The sequence below is a fragment of the Canis aureus genome, chromosome 21 (genome assembly GCF_053574225.1).
Source record: "Canis aureus isolate CA01 chromosome 21, VMU_Caureus_v.1.0, whole genome shotgun sequence".
NCBI lineage: Eukaryota > Metazoa > Chordata > Mammalia > Carnivora > Canidae > Canis > Canis aureus.
Window position 1 is genome coordinate 8,885,813 of NC_135631.1, and position 24,878 is coordinate 8,910,690.

The 24,878-nt window shown below is 60.2% G+C and overlaps 1 protein-coding gene across 4 annotated transcripts in view; it reads left to right on the plus strand.

The window, feature by feature from the left end:
- OSBPL5 (oxysterol binding protein like 5) overlaps nucleotides 1-24,878 on the plus strand; it is a 75,709-nt gene that overhangs the window by 26,264 nt on the left and 24,567 nt on the right. The window contains exon 1 of one of the 4 annotated variants that reach the window (XM_077862825.1): nucleotides 12,633-12,781. The exons of 2 other annotated variants lie outside the window; for them this stretch is intronic. The gene's annotated coding sequence lies outside the window, so the exon portion shown is untranslated. Of the gene's footprint in view, nucleotides 1-12,632; nucleotides 12,782-13,092; nucleotides 13,227-24,878 lie in introns of those variants that run through there. One more of the 4 variants, XM_077862824.1, reaches the window with a different exon arrangement.

Here is a 24,878-nt window from a genome sequence, read left to right on the forward strand (position 1 = left end):
CTTGGTCTTGCAAGGTCTTGTGGCTCCTTGAATTGGAGGCAGTTCAGGGGCATCTGACAGCCCACCATCAGGCTCCCAGCTCCGGATCTGCAGATCCTATTGTCTGCCGGCACGTGTGTGGGGCAGTGGCCGAGGTGCCAGGGAGGCAGGCACTGAGTGGGTCTGTTGGGTGTCTCTTGTCTTGTCTGTGTTTAGAAAAGGTGACAAAGCAGATGAGCCAGGCGAGGGCCCTGTGACCCGCCTTGTCTTGGGAGGGGGAGCCTGTGCAGAGGCCTGGGCAGGGCATCTTGGAAGCCAACTGCAGGCTCCTCCTTCCTGGGCCCGGGGGTGCGGAGTCAGGCCACCAATCTGTTGTCTTCAAAGGTCTGCTTCTGGCTCTTTACAGAATGCCGAATGCAGCCCTTCCCCCCTTAGGATGGTATTTACTATGCTGAGAATGTCCAGGATCAATGTCTGTCCTGAAATCTCTCTCCCTGGAAGCTTCCTGAGCTGGGAGACTAACCTGATGTGCTGTAATCGGGGAGGGAAGAGACCCTCCCTGTGGAGCCGGTGGTTTGAAGACTGCTGGTCTTTGGTGGCTGTGTTTTTACTTGTGCTTTCTGCTGATTCTGTGATTGAGCCAGTGTGAGTGTGCATGCACACACACACACACACACAATGTGCAGGTGGAGGGGGTCTCACCCAAGGTGATAGAAGCATGCCCCGCCCCTTACCCGTTTGTTGTTCAAGCGACAGGTGTGCAGCCACAGCTGAGAAACCTTGCATACCCACTCACAGTTGTATGGGTGAGGCCTGAGCCCCAGGATGGGGGCTGCAGAGGGGCAAGCACAGCGGCACACAGTGCATGGCAAGAGGACTCGGACATCCTGGCATGATGGGAACCGTCAGATGCAGTATCCCCCTCCCCGACCCCCCGTGGGGCCCCTGGGTTGGGTGCCTGGCTGTGGGGAGTGGCAGAGGTGGCACCATCCCGTGTTGGGGGGCCAGATGCTGGGTGGTACAGAAGGACGGTGCTGGGTGGCCACCCTGGGAGGTCCTCGTGCTGCTCAGGGCCGCCCTGAAGGAATAGGGTGCCGTTCTGGGTGCCAGGTTTGCCCCATACCCTACCAAGCCTACAGGTCCAGGTAACAGAACTTAGAGCCCAAGGATGAGCTCTCTGAGGCTTTGCAGCAGCCGGGCTGGATCGGTAACCCTCCTGGCGCTGGCTGCTGGTCTGGGGAGATGTCTAAGCACATAGGGGAGTCTCTGCAGGGCATGGCAGCCGTGGTTGGTTATAAAGAATTTGGAGTTCGGAGCATGGTGTTCCTCTCGCACGGCCGTTGTTCTGAGCCAGGGCCCCGGGACCGTGTGTGGGCGGGTGTGAGTTTGGCTTCTGCTGGCCTGGTGTTGCTGCCAAGGGGAGTGGGCACCAGCCATGCGGTCAGGACCTGCCGGACTGAGAACCAGGACTTGGGCAGGGACTGGGGATGGGGGCAAAACAATGGGTCCGGCCTGGAGTTCTTTGTCTGGGGAATAAGCTGTCGGGCGCAAGGAATGTTGTAGGCCCGAGGTGTGAGGCGGCCTGGGAGAGCTTCAGGGATCCGTAGGGAAGGAATCCCTGCCACCAGGATCCCAGATCCCAGAGATGCATCCAGGCCAAGAGGAGGGAGGACCTGTGGTCGAGGCCTTCCTGTGGCTTCCTGGGGTGAATGGCACCAAGAGGTCGCTTAAAGGGCCAGCTGATGCTGAGCAGGCGGGACGGGATGTGGGGGTGTGCCCATGGGATTTTCCCGCTCGCCCGTGGGGCATACCTGGCAGAGGGTCCTTTAGGCACCTGCACACCAGATTCCCTGAGCACAGCGGCCCCAGGGGACCAGCGATCAGTGGAGCAGTGAAATGAAAGGCCAGATCTGCCTGATGGGATGGAGCCCACCCCACTTGTCAGGAAGGCCCCCAAGTCCAGAGCCCTAGGCCAGGAGTGGGACCCGTGGCACTCAGACCTGAAGTCCCGAAGCTCTGGGATGAGAACTATTGCCAGGGGCCCGTGCTGCCCGTCAGAGCCCAGGGAAGAGCCCTTCTGCTGTTACTTACGGTGTCAGTGGAATGTGGGTTTCTGTGCCTCAGCCGCTCCAGGAGACCTCTCCTTCACCTGGGAGCGGGGGTGGGTTTCACGTTCCTCCCATTTCTACTGTGGAGGTGGCGAGGCCTTCAGGAGACCCAGGGGTCTGCCGTGGGTTTGTGGGCTCCTTGCCCCAGCCCTGGGAGACGGGATGGGCTCTGCCCCCTGCCTCCCGCTTGGAACCTGAAGACCAGAGTGGCTGTCAGGGTGCGAGGCATCCTCCGACCTCTCTGCAATGGGCCCTTGAACAAAGCCCTCTCGGGGGGTCTCTGGGTTAGTGCTGGGTTAGCAGTGTAACCCTGTCCCAGGGAGCCCTGGATCCCTGTCCCCTCCTCCTCCCGACCCCACCAAGCTCTGCCCCAGGCTGAGCAGGGCAGTGAGGTGGCTCAACAGCCTGGATTTGGAGCCACAGAGATGCCTGAGCTAGGCCCCCAGTGCCCTGTAGGGACCTGGGGTATCAGGGTGGGGGTGAGGCTGGGCAGGGGCTGAAGGGTAGATAGTGTCAGGGACCATGGTGGGCTTGGAGGCCTGGCCGAGGAGGATATGGCTCAGGGATTCTCAACCCCAGCTGCTAGGGGCGGCAGTCTCTACCTCCCGAAACTTCCCTTGCCCGACTGTAAATGCGGGCCACAGCAGTCCCGTGAGAAATCAGGAGACGGCATCCTACATCCTCATTGGGTAAGCGTCAACCGCACATTGGTGGCTGTGGCCCAGCTCCTTGTGGGTTCGGAACCACACATCCATGTTGACCCAAGGCCAGTTGCACAGTAGGCCCGCGGGGGTGCTGGGGAGGGGAAGGGGTTCTGGGACTTTGCATTAAAGCCCCAAGCTGAGCTGTAAGTATAGTGAGATGGAAGGAGGTGAGTCCTGCCACCTGTATCTCTCTGCCTTTGCATATGCTGTTCCCTTGCCCAGAAAGCTCTTCCAATCCTGCAAGGGACCAGACATTTAGGGAAGGTCAGCCCTGGCCTGGCACCTTCTCTGTGGAGCCCATGGCCTTTGGGGTGATCTGGCAGGAATCCACCTCACCCCCTGTGCCCTTTCCCTTCTTCATATGTGTTGGCTCTCCTGCTCCTGGCCCAACTCCCTCCAATCTAAGTGCCCCGGCTCCCCCTTCCCACTTGCTCAGAAACTATTATTTGCTTTTTGCTGACCGGTCAGTGAGCTGCTACTTCTGTTTGTTTGGTTTGGGTGTTTTGTTTTACGCAGAGGCAGGCAGGTAGCTGGAGCTCACTAAGCCGGATACCCGGGTCGGGGAATGCTGCCCCTTGTAGAAGATGCCCCTGACTTCCCAGAGGGGCTCTATGGATGCCCAGCACCTGGTGGTTAGGACACGGGCTCAGCAGTCCACACATGGGGCAGGGACTCCTCTGACCGTCCAGACCTTGGTGTTCTCACCTGGGAAACGGGCGTCGTAGTGGCTAGGGCAATGTGGGAGGTGCAGAGCTGGCCCTCCACTTGCTTCAGGCGCTGCCAAGCCACTGGGCTCTTGGAACGGGGAGGCACCAACTCCTTATCATCAATGAAAACTTTGATTAATGGCTAATGATTGTGAAATGTTTAAATACAGGAACCTCACAAAGGAATACAGCCAGCCAATCCCCATGCTGCCAAGGTCGTGATGTCTGTCTCCATTTGCTTTAGGTTTAAGGACTGGACGGTCCAGCAGAGCACAGGGCCCTGGGCGCCCGCCTGAGCCCGCATGGTGCCATGCCTCCCGGAGGCTTTCCGAGCTGACATTCCCAGGGCTGTTTTTATGTTTTGACTATACACGGATGGATCTGCAAACAAATGCAGGCTCCTCTGGCCGATGTACCCTTCATGCCCTCTCGTTCCTCATCATTCCAGAGTGGCAGAGAACTCTCAAAAACACATGTACACAGCCTTTTGCAACTTCTCTTGAGCTGCATGGTCACAAGTGATTGGTCCAACGTGCTCACCTTCTCTGATTTGTGTAAGGGAGGCCCAGTTTCTTTCCATTCTCCTCTTGAGGGACATTTGGCTTGTTTCCATTTTATCCCTGGAGTGTGTTTTGTGTTAGGGGCTCCTTGGTTACAGAGGCAAGAGCTGCTCCGAGGCATTGGCCTGAGGTGGGGTCTCGGGGTCTGAGGGTGCACACGTGAACAGCCCAGCTGGATGTGGCCAAGTGGCTTCTGGTGACACCCCAGCAGATGGGGGGGGTATCAGCCTCCCACCCAACCTCCCCAGAGCAGCTGGAACAAAGGACACATAGAAAGTGTTGAGTTCAAGTCACAAAGGAATCGTGCAGTGGGGGTCTTCCCAGGGCCCAGGCCCAGGAGGGGTAGGCAAGGGCCGCATCTCCTAGTAGGGCCAGGGTCCTGGGCTCCAGACATACTTTGTCAGCAAGTCCCCCAACGCTCCTTGCCCTGGGGTCCCACCCATCGCATCTGTCCCCACGGGAACCCCACAGGCTCTCCCATGGTCTCCTCTGGCCTCAGCACAGGGCTGCAGGCTGATGGCTTCTCCAGAGGGGCACATGCTACAAAGATGTTTGCCAGGGTCCCCCAAGGGGAGGGTCTCAGTGACCAATGCGGCCCGTTCATTAAAAACAACAGATATATGTCACATGATGACTCTGTTGAGGAATTGAAATGTACTAAGAGAGTAGCACTTAAACATTCTCACCTCCACAAAAAAGATAAAGATGCAAGGTGACAGATGTATTAACTCGATGGGGGGGGGGGGCATCCTTTTACCACGTGCATGGCTGTGGACTCATCATGACATGCACTTTAAATATCTCATAATTTTATTTGCCAGTCGTACCTCGATAAAGCTGGGAACAAAAGTAGCCCAAACCAGAGGCGACCAGGGTCCGGAGAGACAGGGTCCGGCTGAGTTCTGCTCCAGGCCGGTTAGAGTCCAGAGATGCCCAGATGGAAACACGTGGCCAGGCGGTGAGGGGCAGGTGGAGACCTCCGCCCCACACTCAGGAGGAGGAGGGGGTGCTCAGCTGTCTGTGGCCCATGCCATCAAAGCAGCCTGAGCACGGGTGGGAAGAGCGGGCGGTGCCGGGAGGACCTGGGTGGGGCTGCCCACGGAAGCTGTAAATGGGGCCTCTAAGCCCTGCCCAGAACTCCAAGTGCAGCAAAAAAAAAAAAAAGGGAGGAAGACTTCTTCCAGGCCAAGTGGACATGTGTCCATCACCCTTGGTGAGGCCAGGTGGGTCCCCCGGCCGCGGCCCCCACTCGGGACCTCTGCTGGCCCCCGCTGCGGGGCCCTGCCAGCTTGTACTCCCGCCGTCTGCCAGAGGGCAGCCCGGGCCGCCCGTCGGGCTTTACGCTGCGATTTAACAAACGGCAGGAGGAAGACACACAGGCAAATGACTGTCCTCCCAACCTGATCATTATTTTGAACTGTGTCTGCTTTTCAGTTTATTTTTAAATCTTGAAAGCGCAAGGAACATGCTGTTTATCTCCGGTGCGCCTGTTCTCCCCGACGTGGCCATCCATCACTTCCTGGGCTGAGCCTGGACAGTCGCGCCCCGGGCTGCCTGCAGGAGCGGGAGTGACCCCGCTAAGTGTGTGGCCCCCGGGGACCCACCCCTTCAGGCCAGAGGGGAGGCTTACCCCGCAGACCCTTGAACACACTCAGAGGAAGTCTTTCCAAAATGAGTTATGTCCACATGATGCCTTGCAACCTTAAGGTGTAAGTGAGAAATAATTTAACCCTTTCGCAGTGACACATTTTTAAAAGATTTTATCCATTTATTTATTTGAGAGATAAAGAGACAGCAAGAGCATGTGCGGGGCGAGAGGGGCAGAGGGAGGGAGAGAAGCAGATCCCTGCTGAGGAAGGAGCCCCAAGTGGGACTTGGTCCCAGGACCTCCGGTGACATTTCTTTTTGGATCATGACAACAATTAATTTTACTAGTGATTAACATTTTTCGAAGGGTTTGAAATGAACTGTCGCCTTTAACACTTTGAACAGCCCTATGCAGGGAGCCCTACTAGTGTCCCCATTTGATAGACGGGCACACCAGCTCTTGGAGAGGCGAGGAAACCTGCCCGAGACCACCCGCTCTGTGTGCAATGCGGCTGGGATGGGAATCCCCTCCTCACATGGCCTCCCTTCTGACAACTTGGCCGTGGTGGCTGTCTGTCCCTCAAGTCAGTGGCCCCAGACTCCTTTTCTTATGTTTCTTGTTGGAGGGTTGTCAGTTATTTTATTTTATTTTCTTCTTAAAAAAGCTTGTTTCAGGAGCCCCTGGGTGTCTCAGTGGGTGAAGTGTCTGCCTTCAGCTCAGGTCAGGATCCCAGGTCCTGGGATCGAGTCCTGCATGGGGCTCCGTGCTCAGCGGGGATCTGCTTCTCCCTCTCCCTCTGCCCCTCCTCCCCTTGTGCTCTTGCTATCTCTCTCTGATCTTTCAAATAAATAAATAAATCTTTTAAAAAAAGCTTGTTTCTGCTTCTAGCCCACTCCTGTGGAAGCAACCAGATAAATAAGATTGTTAGAAACGTGTACAAAGCAAGAATGAGTGGGTGCTGTAAGAGGACCTGAGGTTTGTCCACGAGTCGTGAACAAGACTCTGAATGGAGATGTTGACTTGGTTGCTCAAAGGCGTTGTTGTCTGTGTGCTCTCCCTTCCAGCCCAGGGTCTAGTGGGGACCCTCAAGGTTTTTTTTTTTTTTTTTTTTTAAGATTTTTTTAAATTTTTATTTATTTATGATAGTCACAGAGAGAGAGAGAGAGGCAGAGACATAGGCAGAGGGAGAAGCAGGCTCCATGCACCTGGAGCCCGACGTGGGATTCGATCCAGGGTCTCCAGGATCGCGCCCTGGGCCAAAGGCAGGCGCCAAACCGCTGTGCCACCCAGGGATCCCGGGACCCTCAAGGTTATTAGCAGCAGCCAGGGGGTGTCCGTGCCCACTTGTGCTCAGACTTTTGGGGCGATGCACAGGTGTCTGCTCTGTTCAAGCTCAAGAGACGCCCAGGGTTCCGGCAGTCCAGGCCTTGCCCAGCCAGCCAGCCAGCCTGTGAGTGCCAGAGCCCCCGGCCTGTCCAGAAGCTTCATGGTCAGATGCCAGTGGCCTCACATAAATTGTGAGCCAGGGAGCAGACTACAGAACAGAGGCATAGGAGGCAAAAGTTTCCAAGCAGGCAGGACTCAAGCTTGGATCCTTAGAGGTGCAGCTTGAGTGGGGAGTCTGATGGGCTCTGGAAGGCCGGCCCCCCATGGCCTCGGGTGGCAGGACAGCTCAGGTTCTGACCCCGGGGGACAGGGATTGTGCATGTCTAGAAAAGCTCATGGAGCTGAACGTCTGTGTGGTTTTTCTGTATTTACATTTTATTTTATGGCAAAAGAGGCTGCTGTGGCTGAGACCCCGGGAATCGAGGGCTGGGCCTGCTTGGGCGAAGGGAGCACAGGCCTCTGGCCTGGCTGGGGATACCCCCTCCCCACCCTTGACTCTGAGTGGCTTCTGGCATTTTCGGGACAGCTTCCGGTGGTTTTCTGTGGCTTCACTTGTCGGCCGCCGCCTCTGCTGTTGGAAGCATGGCTCTGTAAATCCGCTCACTTATTTTTACATAAGCAAATTGGTATCTAAAAAGAACGTTTCCGTTGTTGCTGCAAACTAGAGAATCATCGTCACTTGTGCTAAATAGCAGGGGACCGTGCGAAGCCCCGCGGCTGGGTGCTGGATGTCTGCAGCCGCCCGGCACCCCAGTCCCCCTGCCTCCCTGACACGGTGGCAGGCAGGTGGCCCGCAGGACGAGGACTCTCCTCCCTTGTCAGTCCCGGGGCTCGAGAGAGAGTTTAAAGAGAGGAACGCTGTCCCCGAGACCAGCGAGGATCAGTGCCTCCATGGTCACCCAGCGTTGTCTGGTGTCTGCCCATTCAGGGCATGGAGATGACGTGCACTTTTGGAATCTGGCTCTGGAGGCAGAGGAGGCCCTCGGTGGCCAATTCCAGGGGCTTCCAGGAGCCAGTGGAGTGGGAAGGCCGGGCTGTCGCACGGACAGCAGGAGGTGACCCTGGCCACCGGGGCCGCAGTGTTGCTGCGTTGCCTGGAGACCCCTTCCCGGGGGACAGGCTGGCATCTGCAGCGTCATGGGTCAGTTCTTAACCGAGCCTATGCTGGGAATGGTGTGCTCAGCTGCACGGGGCCAGGAGGGCGTGCGAAGCTCTCACGGGGGATAGGGCACGGGGCTGATTTGGACGGGCCCCAATGGGGAGCAGGGGGGGGTGCTCATGTTCGGGCAGAGCCGTCCAGTCCCACCTCGTCTCCTGCCTGCCATGTGCAAAGGTCACTTTCTTCCAGTCTGGGTGGTGTCCAGAGCAGGGGGCCCTCAGCCTCATCCTTGGGGCAGAAGAAGGAAGCATTCACTCACCTTTGGTTCAGGCCATTCTTGCTTACGGCTTTGATCTTGAACTTAGAGGGTGTCCTGTAGGGTGGTGGTGGTGGGGTGCTGTACAAAGGACCACACACTGGAGCGGGACGGGGGTGGGGGTAGGGGTGGGGCGGGGGGGGAGCTTGAAACCACAGAAACTTACTCTCCTGGTTCTGCAGCCCAAAGTCCCAAATCCAGGTGTGGGCGGGGCCCTCTCCTGGAGGCTCTGAGGAGTGTCCTTCCTGCCTCGTCCAGCTTCTGGGGCTCCAGGTGTCCCTGGGCTGGTGGCTGCATCACTCCAGCCTCTCCACTATCTTCACGGGGCCCCTCCTGTGTCTCTCAGTGTCCTGTCCTCATACAGGAACACAATCGTTGGACCAGGCCCACTCTCCCCTGCTGTGGCCTCATCTTCACTTGGTCACATCTGCAGAGACCCAAAGATGGCCACATTCACGGGTCTGGGGTGTGGATGTGGACCTGTCTTTGAGGGAGGACACCCTTCAACCCACTGCACCCAGGAGAGGGTGGCCACCGCGGGCGGCACCAGGAGCTCACGGTGACCCAGAGAAGGGAGAATTAAGAGCTGGGCTCATCTGACCAGGATGGTGGGGAGGAGAGGGAAGGTTCAGGAAGCACGGAGGTGACACCACAGGTACGTCTTCCCAGGGATCCTGGATGTGGGCAGGGGGACTGCCCTGTTTTATATGCAAGATTGTTGAGGCCTCTGGAGAGGCAAGGAGTCACACAGGTGCCCAGAGCTGAACTGGGAATGAACATGGGGTGTGACTGCTTGGGGTACATCCTCCAGGAGGGAGAGGGTAAGCCCTGCTTCCCCTCACCTGCACATCCAGGGAACGTCCACAGCACTTGCACCTCCCGGGCACAAGCCACCGGCCCCGGCATCCAAGGTGCAGGAGACCGGCACCTCTGAGACCCAGCTCCTCTTGGCCCACGGCTCCCTGTCTCCTGCTGCAGTGGCCAGGCCTGGGTGCCTTGGGCACTCCCCCCATCGGGTGGCCTCACTGGGAGGCTCTCTGCTGACCCCAGGCCTGGAGGGGAGAACCTAAGGACAGGGCTGGTGTGGTGGATCACTCCTGATTTGCTGACCAAGGAGCAGACTGGTCTGTGCCCCAAGCTGCGGGGAACCTGGCCAGGGCAGAGGCTGCCCATTGACATGTCAGGTCAGGGAGAGGTGGGATGATCAGAGAGGGAGGAAGGGAGAGGAGGCTGCTGTGTGCTGGGGCAGGGGCCTTGGGGGCGACCGTGTCTTTGGGCTGGGGCCTCTGGAAGGGGCTAAGCTGAAGGCCTGGGGGGCCCTGCGGGGGGCTGCCCTGCCGGGCCGGGTTCCCAACCACTGGGAGTCCACGCTCTGAGGGGCTGCAGGCCTGCGAGGACTCTCAGCAGTGGCCGCAGCCTCCTCTTCCCCTCGTGGCCCCGCCGGCTCTGGATCTTGGTCGCCTTCCCTGTCTTGGGAGGGTTGGGGGCCTCTACCGGTCTGGCTGTCACCTTTTCCACATCCTTGGAGGTGCCTGGCACCTTTTTAGTCTTTTAAACTCTGAGCCTCACTTGGGAGGATGGGACTCAAATGTGCCCATTTCTTCTCTTGCTTTGAGGCTTTTAGGAAACTCTCCCTTTATGCCTTCAAGAGAAAGCTTTCGGCCTCTCCTTTTTTACTGTATGGCACGGAAAATGTGAGACCCACAGAAGCAGAGGGGACAGTGGAGCGGAGCACCCCGCTGTCGCTGACGCCAACCCCAAAGGCGGCTGCGTCTCATCCACCTGAGTGTGGTTTAAAATAGCCTCTGTGCTCTCCTGTTCTCCCCTTGCCTTGCTGTCCTTGTGCCACCTGCCTCTGTAACCATGGGCAGGGAGGCATCTGGAGGAGCAGAGCCTTGTGTTCCGGGAGGTGTGGGAGGCACGGGGCCCCGGGGCCCCTCCAGGTCCACACCACGTTCCCAGGACAGTGCCCCCTTCCCGGGACAGCGCCCCTGGTCATCCACACCTGGGGCCCCACAGGCCCGCACTGCGCAGCACAAAGCGGTGGAGAAGGTTCTAGAGGTCACACCCCAGAGACCCTCAGGGCCTTGAGGAGCTCCCGGTGGTTTTGAGCCCACCCTCCCTGGAGATGCCCGAGAGAGACTCTGGGTGCTGTTTCCTCCCTCTTGGAGCGGTGGGCTTCTGGGGCGAGAGTCCCCAGCATCTGCCTCCTCTGGTGCCTCCCCTGCTCCTGGTGTACCCCTAGTCTGTTCCTCGCCACTTCGGCTGCCCAGGGGTCTGCTCTGAAGATGAGCGGGATCAGCTGTTCAGTCCGCCCGGTGCGCATACAAAGCACCTAATATATACACATCCCGCTGGGTGGGCAGCCTTCATTAGCACCTTCCTTGCCCAATGCTGGCTGGACACGGGGCACCGGCGGGCGACCGTCCCCTGCGTCCCCCGCAGGAAGCAGCGCCTCCACGTCTCCTTACTTATTTTCAGCCTGGTGCTGGCGCTGCTGGGGGCGGGCTCCTCCTGTGAAGCCACACACACTCACTGAGGGGCCCCGATGGAGAAGGCTTGCCACGCACGCTGGTTACACACAGACGGATGCCGATCGCCCCACCGTCGCAGCCCTGCCTCGCACCGTGCCACCACCACCCCCCACGCCCGTTACACACGCAGATCCCGTTACCCTTGTGTGGCCACGTTTCGTGTCCACGGCATGACGTTCCTCACTGGCCAGCTCCCACCTGTGCTGGCATTTTCCCTCCTGTAAATAACTCCATAGAGCACCTCCTTCTCGCAGATATCGAGGAGATGGGATTTTATTCCCAGTAATAAATCTCTGGAAGTCGGATCGACGGCTTAGAGGATTAGAGGGCTTGATGTTTTGACTCATGTTTACAAACTGCCCTTCCGCAGTCCCTGCGTCCATCACCTCCATCACCCACTGTTCACGGGGCCTGCTTCTGAGCAGGGTGACCCGGGGCATGACCTGCAGGGTACGGGGGTGGGGTGGGGGTCCCTGATCTGTCACTGTGGTCCGACCTCGGCCTGTTTCGAGCCCCTCCTCCTGCCCCGGGCATCTCGAGGTCAAGGGCAGCCCACAGCAAGCCCTTTGGGGGCACACAGTGTAAGGCAGATCCAACCCGAGGGCTGCAGCCAAGCACCTTTCTCCAGCCTCTGCCAGGCTCAGCCGGGCCCTCGGGACCCCCGCCCAGTCCCAGTGTCCAAGCAGGCTGCCCCAGGCTCAGCGGCTAGGACAACACCCGCCCCTGGTGGCCTCGGGCCTGGGCGAGGCATGCAGCCGGTCACTGGTGCGTTGTTGGGAAAGCCGCCTCTGCTGGGATCCCAGTCTCTTCCCACTTGGGAGCTGGGAGGGAGAAGTGACCTCACCAGGTGCAGGTGCCGGGATTGGCCTTGGGGAGAACGGAAGCCTGGGGGTAGGGTGAGGTGAGCGAGCAGATCCCCAGGAGCAGTGCTGGCCTCCGCCCGCCTCGCCCAGCCATGCACGCCTGTCCCCACTCCGTCCCCACTCCGAGGAGGTGTGGCCTGTGTGTTTATCGCTGGGGACCAGGAGCAGGGGCAGCTGTAGCACCAAAGCCCCCCTGCTCTCCCCTGAGCCACATCTAAAATCCCAGCCCCTCTACTCTGGGCGTGGCAGGAAGGAGTGTGGGAGGCACAGGAGTGAACAGAGGTGCTGCCCCCCCTCCACAGTGACGGGGGCTCCACGCAGTATATCCCAAGCCCTGCAAGGTCCCCCGGGCTCAGCCCACCTCCTGAAAAGAAACCTGCCCGTTCCCAGGAGCCCAGGGGACACAGCCTACCACCAGCGGCCACCAACAGCTTAACAGCCCTGCAGAAAACCCACACCCGGCCCCGGGGGCCCGCCTCCCTGCCCGAGGGGGCCTCCTGGCCTCCTCTCAGGCCCCAGGCTCCTTGCATTTTCTCTTTCTCTCTCACCCCTTTGCTCAGGGGCTCCCCTTGGGGGATTGGCTCGCAAGACCCCCCCTTCCCGCCTTCCCACAGAGAGCCCCCTGGCTCCCCTCCCTCCGTGTGCTCCAGAGGACTGTCCAGAGAGAAGTGAGATAGGTGGCTCTCTGGGCTCCTGGGGCCGAGGTGCTGTGGCCGGTGTGGCCCGGGCGGGGCAGCGGGCGGGCCTCTCTTGGGGAGGCCCTGGATCACAGGCACAGCTGCACCTGTGACTATTTGGAGTGAGATTTCTAGCTGGTCCCGGATAGCTCTCGGCCCACCCGGACCCTCCAGGTGTGTCGGGAGTTGGCAGGACCTTCCTCCTGTAACCTGTTCCAGGTCACAGACCCGTCCCCTCCCCAGCCCTGGTGTTCTCATCGGTAAGATACGCATGTTGCTCTAAATGGCACTTGGTTCTTGCTGGTTTGGGCAGGGTCTAAGGGCTCGAGTGCGGGGTACCTCCTCCAGAACTTGCTTCCTGTTGGCACAGACCCCTGGGATGCACAGGCCCCGAAGGACTCGGTGGTTCCCAGCCTCGGGGTCCCGCGCTGGTCCTGGGCGGACCCAGGTCTGATCCTCTGTGGTGGCCGGGCTGGGCACACAGGGAGTGGCGCTGGCTCACTGGGTGGTTCAGTGGGGTGGGGGGGGTGAGAGCGGCTGAGGGCCGAGTTGGGCTGCTGCCAAATCCAGGGGAGGCCGTGGGCAGCGGGGAGGCGCCGGTGCAGGAGCAGGAGCCGACACCTTCCAGTGTCTGCCGGGGCTGCATGCTGGAGGGGCGGGGGCAGGAGGTTCTGAGGCTTCATCCAGGGCCTGGAGCCCCAGGAGGTTAGTCAAGGAGGGTCACGAGGGTGAGGGGGTAAACGGCGGCTCTGCTGAGGGTGATCAGGGGCAGCGAGGGGCCTGCACAGGGTGAGGGGGAGCAGAGGTGATGAGGGCCAGGGGGCGGTTCCTACAAGCAAAGGTGAGCACTGTGTACCTGCAAGCCCCTGTCACCCCCACCCCAAAGGTCTCCATTGGACTGGGGGACCCTGCAATAAGTTGAATGGTGACCTCCCAAAAACATTGGTCGTAGTCCTAACCCCAGAACCCATGAATGGAACCTTACTTGGAATTTGGAACTTACAGATGGACCCAAATGAAGGCAGTTGGTAGGAGGTCATCCTGGATTGTCTGGTGGACCCGGATTCAGTGACTTTTAAGGGATGGGGAAGGGAGTTTAAAACAGACACTGGGAGGGGCCTTGTGACCTCGGGGAGAGAGAGGTGGGCAGAGCCCAGGGACGCGTGGGCCCCCAGGTGCTGGAAGAGGCAGGAAGGACCCTCCCCTGGGGCCTCCGGAGACAGTGGGGTCCTGCCCACACCTGGGTGTTGGACTTCTGGCCTCCAGAGCCGGGAGAGAATAAATTTCTGCAGCCAAGTGCCCAGCACGTGGTTGGTTGTCACGGCAGCCCCAGGACACCCATGCTCCCCCGCTTTGGGGAAACGTGTTAGTTCTCTTCAAAAAACATCAAGACCCAGTGAAGCCCCCACCGGCCACCTCTGCTGTTGGTGGCTGACATGGGACCCGGGACTTGGTGCTTGCTGCGTGGCTTCTCACCCGGAGGAGAGGAGGGAACCCAGCCCTGCCGGGTAGTGCCCACCATACCCACCAGCCTTCTACCTCGTCTCCACTGGCCACTGTTGGCTCTGGAGGATGACAAATGTCCTGCCCCTGTTAGACAGGAGAGCCTGGAGGGGGCCGTGTGGTCACCCCAGTGAGGAGCCCTCCCACACACTGATGATTCAGAGGTCTGACCCCATGTGGGGCCGGGGACCATGGGGAAGCGCCCCCTCCCCCCCCCCCCCCGCCCAGCGAGCACTATCCTGGGGACTGGGAGTTGCAGTTTTTCCAGAACCAAGGAGGTTCCCAGGGCAGGACCCCAGCTGGCAGGTGGGGTTCCCTGGGGCATTCCCGAAAGCGGGTGCAGATGAAGGGACCGCGCGGGCTGTGAGGACCCGTGCTGGTGGGCAGAAGGACATGTTGTGACCCAGGGCCAGCCCCCTGTCACTCTCAGTGTCGTTTTTAGCTGTCACCTGCTGCTCATGAGGTGCCTGGTGGTGCTTCATGCCTTGGAACTTGTCATCTCATAGTGTGACCAGTGTGTCCGGGAACAGACCGAAATGTAGGGCTCAGAACGTTGGGGTAAACCTTGCCTTCTCGTTTCCCCCGAGGGTGGTTTCCCAGCCCTGACAGCTCTGGGAGGCTCAGCCTTGGGGACCCGGCTCACCGGGGGTCTCTGGACCCTTCTGCTTGTCTCAGTGACTCCACTGGATAGCTCAGCTCACGGGTGGCAGGATTTGGGGCTGGGTGGGTGCTGCTTCAGGGTCTGTGAAATGGGCTTGGGCAGGCCAACCACGCTCCTAGAGCGAGGGCCTCAGGTCCTAGGTCAGTGCCACGCAGCTTGAGGTTAGCCAGACTCTGGCAGGCAAGATACTCAATGGAAGTGGGATAAGTCATGAAAATTTGGCTTTTTATTTTTTTTATTTTTTTAAAGATTTTATTTACTCATGAGAGACACAGAGAGAGGCAAAGACACAGGCAGGGGGAGAAGCAGGCTCCCTGCAGGGAGCCCGGTGGATGACTCGATCCCAGGACCCTGGGGTCACTCCCTGAACTGAAGGCAGATGCTCAACCACTGAGCCACCCAGGTGCCCCGAAAATTCAGCTTTTTTAAAAAGTGGCGCCTCTCGCCTAAAGCTGCCACTGCGGGCATTCCCGCACACCGCCCTCCAGACGAGCCTGTTGAGTGGTGGCGTTTAATGACTTTCTCCCTTCCATGGATGAGTACTGGTCTCTGTGTGGACGGGCTGAGGCTTGTTTATCCATCCGTTGGCTGGCAGGGGTCTGTGCCATGGCCACAAACATGTATGTTTACGTTGCCGTGGGGACATGCCTTGGTTTCTCTTTTGGCCTCTTTGAGGATCCTTGGCATGAACCCCATGTTTCATGGGTCAGGCCAATGTCACATGACACTTCTCAGCAGGAGGCTGGGGGCCCTCATGTGGGGTTTGCTCAGGGCTGGGACAGTGGGCTCAAGGGTCCAGGGGGCAAAGGGGGCTGGTGGGTGGGCCTGGGGGCTGCAGGCTTGGCTACCACATCCTTAAGATGTCAGGTGGCCTCCCTGGATTGTCCCCTATCATGGCCGGATGGGAAGAGGGTGCTTGGCTCTGTGCCAGCCTGGTCCCGCCTGACTGGCAGGGCCACTTTCTCTGCCAGACACATGACTTCTGACAAAACCAGTTTCCCCATAAGCCACCAGGGAGGGGCAGGTGGAATCCGGGACTCTGGGCTGCCCACAGCCTGACTCGGGGTCACCAGGAACTGCCGTGGTTGGTCATCACAGGAGGGCCTAGAAAGTGAGCACCCACCCCCACACACACACCCCAGCAGCTGCCTGCCCCGCCAGTCAGCAGGGGAATAAGGCCTCATGCTGGAGGCTGAAGGGAGGGCAGCCTGCAGCCATGGGAGACCCCGTGGGAGACTCCCCACCAGCTTCACCTGGGAGAAGTGTGCACGGCCAGTCCCCCGCTGAGCAAAGCCTGCAGGGTCGGGCTGCACTAGGGTGAGGGCAGCACAGCGCATAGTAGATGCTCGATGCCTTGGGCCGTGGGAGTGGGCCACAGCCGCCCCCACTGTGTGCAGGACCTGGAAATGGGGGTGAGAGGGACAGTGTGTCTGCTCAGGAGGCTCCTGGGCTCCCCTCCAGGGCCGGGAAGCCTGGGGATACAGCAAGGAGTCTGCAGGCTGCAGCTCAGCATCTGTCCTGACTCTCAGAACGGTCCCAGCAAATGTGGGGAGATGTGGGGGTCCAGTATCACCTGCCCCAGGCCGAGCCTGGTATTGGGGACCTCCACCCCCCACGTGGCTCTAGGCAAGTCAGCTCGCTCTCGGAGCCTCAGTTACTGCATCTGTGAAATGGAGAGAAGACAGGAAAAGGAAGTATTTGAATGCTTGGGTTCTTTTTCACTTTCAAGACTGGATCCTCCTGTCCCTGGACAGAGTGGGAGGCAGAAGGGAATCGTGCCTACTGCCCACCTGCTGACTCATTCAGCATCCGGGGCCAGTGAGGACGCAGTGCAGGGGTAGTGTGCGCGTGTTGGTGGAGCTTCTGCTGTGTGAGAATGGAGACCCGTCGGTGAGGAGGGAGTTTCCAGTGTATACAAGGATTCATCTCTGAATTCACAGAAGGCAGGTCCCTTCCGTGCCCCTCAAGTAGTGACAGAACCCCCAACACCACATGAAACCTGTTTCCGTCTCAATGCTGAGCAAGCATGAGCTTGAAACCTTTTGGAAACCCCGCTCTGAGGGAGGGAGCAAGGGGCCAGGGGGCTAGGCTCTGAGCTAGGGCGAAGGGAGTCTGGGGTTCATGCCCTGCTCCGGTGCAGTGTCTCCTGGAGGAAACCGGTGCCAGCCACTTGCAAATGAGCAGGAAGCAGCGGGTGTCTGCACAACCGCATGTGGGTGGAGACAAGGTTCGCCACTGGCGGGAGCGGCCACAGTTCTGGGTCGTGGTCTCATGTGAAATAGGCCTCAGTGGCTCCTGCTGGCGGATCCAGAGGCTGAAGAGGAAGGCAGGGGTGCTGCTCCCTAAGTGAGCAGGCTTGGCACACCAACCAGTATTCTGCCCCTCAGAGTCCGAGTGCAGGTCCCTCGTGGTTCCTTGTCCCCCTCCGACACTGAGGAGCAGAGGGGACAGCTCAGGGCCAGTGTCTGCAGCCGTCCAGGGCAGGGAGGTGCTCCCGCCAGATCTGGAGCCTTGTTCCCCGCAGAGCAGAGATCGGGGGGCTTGGTTAGAAAGGAGACTCATGCCAACCCAGGGACCTGCATGGCCAGGGAGTGGTTGTGTGGTCCGGAGCCAGGTGGGCATTCCGGAGGAAGCACTGGGATCCTACGCTGAACGGGTGGCTGTTGGACGTGCGTCTTCTTTATGACGTGTTTTCAGATATTCTTGGCCTAAGTTCAGTTACGTTCCCCCAGACGAGAGATCACAGGAGTGGGCAGCAGGGCAGGGTCTGCGGGAACCTCTCATGGACTGCGCCGGGTCACGAGCAGACTAGCGGAGGCGGCTGAGGGGTCCCTGCATGCACGTCTGGCCTCCGCAGCCTGTGGGGCACGGCTTGCAGCACCCGGCCACCCACCCTCAGACTCGTCTCCCCAGAGTGGTGGCTTCCCAGGGGATGGCTCCCTGCAAAGGGAGGATACACTGGTTTCTGCGGGCCCTGGCACCAAGCCCTCTCGGGACCTGGGGCACCCCCTGCACCCTGCAAACACCAGGCACACTTCCTTAGGGCTTAGTATTACCAACAGCAGTGGTTCCCATTTGTGGGCACGCTCAGCACTATGCCAACCCCTCCCGAGCCTTATCTCAGGCGGCCTCCACGGTAAGCCTGCGAATTGGTGCTGTTCTCAGCCCTCACAGGTGAGGACACCAAGGCAGAGAAGGTGAGTGGCTGGTCCCCCCAGCTGGTGCAGCCTCCCACCTGCTGCATTAGAGTTCTCACTGTGGGGATCCTGTTGGGGATTATGGCGAGAGAGCACCGTCACATCGGGGCATCGGGCAGGGTTCTCCTGTCTGTGTGTCTGTGTCTGTGTGTCCGTGTCTGTGCATATAGGCTGATATGAGCCCAGAGGATGGGGAGCCGGGAACCTCCAGCAGCCCCCCAGTTTCTGGCTTGATGTCGTGCAGCCGCTGGGTGGAAGGACCCTGCCCACCCCCAGGGGTCCAGGCTGTCCCTCTTTCTGAGGGCCCCAGGACCAGGCTGGGCTGGCGGACATGGTGTGGGAATGATGCTCCAGTTTCATCCCAGAACCAGCCCAGGCAGGATTTATGTTGTGGGAAAACTGGACGTCCGATTTCCACTGATCCCACATGCCAGCAGCACAGGACCAGGGGCTCCTTCAAGAATGGTGGTGCATCTCCCCTGCTCGTGCCAGGGCGCCTCCCACCCAGTGCTGAGCAGCTTGGGGCTGGGCAGGCTGGCATTTAAGACAGCCCACGACAGCCTGCACCTTGCCTTGGAGAGAGGGCACAGAGTGGTCCGGGCATCCCCACGGGCCACCCCATCCTGAGACGCCCAGAGTGGAACCCAGCTGTCTGAGCGGGGAGGGCGCCCTGGGGCCATCCCCTCAGTCCTCCTAAGGGCTCACCCTGCTGATGAAATCCCGCACCGTGGGGGCTGTTGAGGGGGCCTGGGCGGGAGTCCCTCTGCACCGGGAGATCCTTGGCAGGGCTGCCACCAGGTGGACCCCTGCCTGTGCCACTCCCAACTGCTCAGCCCAGGGCTAATTCTCCCTCCCAGTCTGGTCCCGGCCTCAGTTTCCTCTCTACTCCCCGCACCCCAGCCCCCTGTCCTTGGTTCCCTCTGCTTGCTGGCTCCTCCAGGGGGGCCCCACACACTTACCTACCTACTGACCCCAGAGTCACAGAGGGTCCCATGAGGGTGGCATGGGGTGAGGCTTGCCCAAGCACCAGGGCTCCCCAGGGGCCAGCAGTGCCCCCCTCCCCCAACCATGGGGGCCCCTGCCTCCTGTAGCCTCGGGGTCCCAGCCTTGGGGGGAGGGCAGTGAGGCACACGTGGCTCGAGCCACTTTGTCCAGCTTTCCTGTCGGAGCTGCCAGCCCACGCTCAAGGCTCAGCCCCATAATGGGGGGGAGATGAGCAGCCAAGGGTTACAGACGGCGGTGCGCTCAGCTCTGGCCACCTGCCCCCCGTGGCAGCCGCCTGACTGCTTGCCTGTCCCTCCCGCTACCAGGGCAGCAGCGGCCTGTGGGGCCGCCTCCCCGGGAATGGCACGCCAGGTGTGGTGAGGACTTGTACATAGAGGCCAGGCCCCCCAACAGGGACGGGGAGCATCTCTCCTAGAAGGGGGCATGAGATCCCCCTGGGGCTCAAAGCCATTTCCTTGCTTCAGATGTGGACCCTGAGAGTAGGCCAGGGAGCCCCGCAGGCTCGGGTCTCCTAGCTGGGAGCCAGGATGCCCCCTCTTCTGGTTACCCTCCCCACCACAGCCCTGCCCCAGGGAACATCACCACCAGGCTGCTGTCTGAATCTGAAAACCAGTCCCCATTCAGCTGGGACAGTGGGCAGGGTCTGGGGAGACATGGTGGGGTCAGGTCTGCTGGGGACAACGTGGAGTCCTGCCACGGGACCAGGACTCCCTAGAACTGGGTGGGAACAGTGTGCACCAGGGAGTGCCAGTGGGTGGTGCCCGGGCCAGCGGACCATGGCACTCAGCCTGCCATAGGCCAGGTGTGGGTCAGGAGGCTAGGTGGGCGGGTGCCAGGGCCTGGCCCTGTCCCACAGCCACATGACTGGGCTGAGTCAGCCTGAGCACACCCAAGCCTGCAAGCCACTTTCTGCCCCCTCCCCACGGCTCAGCCACACTCCCTGGCCATGTCTAGGGAGTGTTTCTCCGAGGGAAGCCCTGCTTCTGCCTCCCCCACCCCACCCCTCCCAGCCTGGTCCCCTTCTCTCCTTTCTGGCCCTGGCCTCAGCCCTCCAAAGTGCAGAAAGGACTCAGGGCTTGAAGCTTGAGCACCAGAAAGGGCCCAGGAGTGCTAGTCGCTTCCCCTCTGGCGGCCTTGGTTTCTGCATCTTGAAAACAGGATGATGAGGGACCCCTGGGTCGCTCAGTGGTTGAGCCTCTGCCTTCAGTTCAGGGCGTAATCCCGGGGTCCTGGGATCGAGTCCTGCCTCGAGCTCCCTGCAGGGAGCCTGCTTCTCCCTCTGCCTGTGTCTCTGCCTCTCTGTGTCTCTCATGAATAAATAAATAAAATCTTAAAACGAAATAAAATTAAAATTAGATCTTTAAAATAAATTAAAATGAATAAAGTAAAATAAAACAGGATGATAAGGTCGTCTCTCCCTACCTCTCTGGAGCCATAAGCATCACACCCAGTGGGTTAACACAGATAAAGGGGTTCAGGGGTGCACAGCACATGGACTGGAAACACCCCAGTTCCAAAGCCTCTTAGGGCCTGAACACCAGTCCAGATGCACCGGGGATGGGCATGGGTGACCCCAAGGGACCAGCTCCCACACACCAAGATGCATGCCCGGGTGCTCTGGAGAGGTTCCCACAAGGGCTACTCACGTCACCCAGTTTGAGCCCAAGTGGTCGGTGCAGCCAGGGGGCGGCGGCCCAGCACGTTTCTGGAACCTCACGTTGGTGTCTGCTCTCAGGAAGGGCCCTTGTTGCTGGGCTGGAGCGGGTGGTGGCCTCCGTGGAGTGGCTCTGAGGACCCAAGTGGCTTTCCATCCGCAGGGTCCTTACGGTCAGCAGCCTTGACCTCTCCCTCAGATGTGAGGTTGGAGAACCGAAAAGGTGGCCTTACTTTGCCTCATCCCTGAGCTTACCTGTGATTCAGAGCATCTTCCCCACGGCCTCTTACAAGCCACTGGGTTCAGATGAAAGTACAAGCACAGCCACGTTGGTGGTCGAGCGCAAGCACCTGCTTCTCCTGCTCCTGCCGGTCCAGCGGGGCCAGCCCATCACGCTGGCTGCTGGTGACAGCTGGCCAGGCCCCTATGCATGGTGGGGGGTGGGGCTCACCTGTTCTGTCTCCACCTCTGCAGGCCCTTTCTGGGCCCTTCTGGGCCAGGGACTTTGCCACCCCCCGCTCAGAGGAATCGTCCATTTACACGTAGAGACCCAGACGAGTGTGGTTAGCCGTGGCACGCAGCCATCAGAGACTAGACACTTCTCCCTGGCTCCGTGTGGTCCCCAGACCCCTGCAGGTGATGGGAGGATTGTGAGCAGAACCGTCCCCCCACCTCTGCGCCTGCCGGCAGTGGGGGCAGAGTCCACTCTGTTGGATTCCGCTAGATTCCTTCTCGGCCTCAGCCCTTCCCTGAGAGCTAAGGCTTGGTGAGTTTTGGCCCAGAAAACCGGGCTGTGCGTCCGGCCTGCAGAGCCCTGATAAGGCACCAGTGACCTTTCTTTATAAGGATCCCATTATTCTGGCCCGAAGGTGGGCGTCTGGGCGCCGGTGGAGGGGATGGTGCTCAGAGGCAGGAAAGTGCCCGGAAGGCAGCTGGCGGTGGGGGCAGGGCAGTGTGCTGGCTCCCAGGGCCAGGGGCTGGGTGGGCTCCGTGCCCACTCCCCAGGCCTTGCTGTCAGCCGGTCGGCCTTGGCTCAGCATCAGAGAGCCTGGCACCTGGCAGGTGCCCAAACAAGTGTAAGAACTCGGGGACATGGGGCGAGTCCAGGCGGGGACAGAGCTCTGGGCCAGCCCCACAGGGGACCCATGGCCCCTTGAAGTTGGAGGGCTCTTGTGCCCCAGATGGGAGACCAGAGGGGGTGCACCTGAGGCATTGGGCAGCTGGAGCCTAGGCCTGGGGAGCATCCCAGCAGGTGGTGAGGAACAGCTGCCCACCATGGGTGCAGCCCCAGCTGGGGGCTGGCTCGAAGGGTCTGTTTCTTCAGCCGTGTCTCCCTCCCCTTGGGCTCCAGGGGGCAGGGGTGCACCCTTAGGGCCTGTGAGCCTTCAGCTTTCATTGTGAGGAGGCGCCACCTGCCCAGCATCAGGTTGACTGCCCTCCCAGCTGACAGCCTCCCCGTGCCAGGCACCCCTACCCTACCCCACCTCCTGGCAGTGCCCAGAGTACGGGGCTCGGTCATCCGGTGCTCACCGTACACCTGGCGTGGCAGGCAGATGGGAACAGGAACATCTCCGGGGATACGGGACCCTGTGACCCTGGCCACCTCTCTGGGGATCCTCCCCTGACCTGTGGATAAGGAGGAACGAGGCCCAGGGGCGTTTGGTTGTGTGGCCTTTGTTCACCTCTGGGATCCCCAAGACCCAGGCCCCACTGTCAGCCCCTGCTCCTGGCATGCATTAGACAGTGAACAGGACAGATGCCACCCCCTCTCCTAGAAAGTGTATCCTATGTGAACAGTTAGCAAGAAGGGAACACTGGGAGAAGGCTCCAGAACACCACGTGTTATGTGGAGAATTTGCTTGTGTGAAGTGTCGGGGGGCCAGCCCTCCGGGAAGTGACATTTAAACAGAGTGTGAGAAGGACACCCCCCTCCCCACCCCCCTGCCAGGAGGAGATGTGGGCGAGGGCATTCCAGGGAGGACGTTCCAGAGCTGGGCCCTGGGGAGCGAGCCATGCATTTTCCAGGGACAGAAGGGGGCCCGTGTGGCTGGGAGAGTGAGTAGGAGGGAGGACGGGTCTCAAGGGCCTGGAAGACTGGGCCAAGGGATTGAGTCTGGACTGTTTGCCACCGGGTAGACGTGACCTGGATTTACTTACACTGTGGACGAAATAGCATCCGCTGCCCAGCACCTCACCCCGGCCTTCACCGCAGCAGAGAGAGAAGCACCCGGTGTCTGCAGCAGCTGGGGTGGGCAGTGGAAAGACGAAGGGAGGTATGAATTCAGCAGAGCCGAGTAGACCCTGGAGCCCTACTGAGTGAGAGGCCTGCCCTCCCTGTCTGAGCAGGTCAGAGGCAGCTTGCAGGGCCGAGCACTGGTGTGGGGCATCAGGACAGAGGGCATGTCCGCTGGTGCACACCCCACACTGCATTCGGATCACAGGATGTCCATGCCAGCAGTTCAGTCATTTGAATGTCACCTCTGATGGGTTTGATTGTTGGGCTAATAGGGAGCGAATGGGAAGGGAAGGAGGGATATCAGGCTGCTGAGCTGACTGGCTAGAAAGATCCCTGGAGGAGGGAGGGAGGGAGGGAGGGAGGGAGAGATAAGAGGTCGGACTTGGATGGATGGATGGATGGATGGATAGATGGGTGGATGGGTAGATGGATGGGTGGATGGATGGATGGGTGGATGGATGGGTGGATGGGTGGATGGATGATGGGTGGATGGGTGGATAAATGGTATATGTGCAAGTGAATGGATGGATAAATAGATGAATAGATGACTGGGACGTTGGGTAGATGGATAGGTAGGTGGAAGAATGGAAGGATAGGTAGGTAGGTGGCTGATGGTCGGGAGGGAAGGAGGAGGGAGGACGGTGTAGATGGGTGGATGGTGGAGCTCACAGACTAGTCCCACTGGCGGTTAGCAGTGCTGGGAGAAGGCACACTAGGGGGTCTGAGAAGGCAGCCAGGATCCTCACGCCCTCCCCACTCCGCCCTAGGTGGAGCGGGGCAGACGGGCCAGCTGGAGAGCTGAGCCTGAGCTGCGAGCCAGTCTCAGGCAGTGTGAGCCAGAGCGCCTCCACCTGCACCAACTCTGCAAGACTTGACCCCTAAGAGAAGTGAGGCTCCAGGTGAGGGAGGCCTATGTGAGCCAGCATCCCTCCTCGCTCTCCCTGGGGACCCCTCCAGGTCCAGCGCATGCCTGATACACCTGGGCAGGCTGCACGTGTCCCCTGACACTGATAAGCAGGGCTCGGCCGTCCAGACACCCGCCCTTCTGGCCCAGCAGCGGGTTTGCCAGAAGCCAAGCGGAGGCAGTGGGAGTGCCAGCTGGGAACCAGGTTTTAGAGGCAGTCCCAGGTGGCTCAGGCACAAGCTTTGCCAGTTATTAGCTTTGTGACCTTCGGCCAAAATCCCAACCTGTCCGAAACCAGTTTTCCTGTCTGTGAAACAGCAAAGGTAACAAGCTCAGCCAGGTGACAAGATAGTGGTTAGAAAGGGAGGGTCTGGAGGGCTGGCGGGGGGCACAGAGGAGGTTCTGGGGCTGCCACCGAAGACCCGGGCCACCCATGCCCCAGGACCGCCTGCCCACGCCGAAGCCCTGCCCTGTCACGGCAGGAAAGGCTCTCTGTGTCTGAGCCCTGCCCTGAAAGGCCCAGGGCCTTGGGAGGAAATGGGTGGGGCCTCTGTCCTGGGCTTGGCAGGGAGCCATGCGCCCATCCAGGGAGGTGGTCCAGTGGCCCCAGACCTGGAGGAGAGATGGTGCAGTGGGCCTTTCTGGAGCGCGTCCTCAGGGAGTGGACAGACCACAGGAGTAGAAGCCGGAGTCCCTGCTTGCCACGGGGCAAGGCCTTCAGCTTCCCAAGCTGTGACTTCCTCTTCTGTAAAATGGGCTGATGGTTTGGGGGACTTACTGTCATCTGTCACCTGCTTGCCCCAGGCCTGCCCGGGACTGGGCTGTGAGGGGGCAGGAGGACCCAGGAGGAGGCCGAGGTCGGCTCATGAGTGGTGGGCTGGGCCTGGCGCAGGAAGAAAGCACATTCAGGAGGGTCAGGGCTTGGGCAGGGTGTAAATTGGGGCACCCCTGGCTTTAAGCACACCTGTGCTCTCTCTGTGTGATGCTGTTGGGGTGCCAGCAACAGAGACCCCCCAAGGAGGAGCCGAAGCAGAGGGAGGGAGTGCAGGAGGCAGGGTGTCACAGCGGGGGCCTTAGGCAGGATGGGCAGGCCAGCTGCCCCTGGTGTCTGGGCTGCCTGTCCCCTCTCGGGGCAGCTCTGGCCACCTCCCCTGTGTGTATCAGCAGCTGTCTCCCCGCGTGGAGCTCTGTCACTAG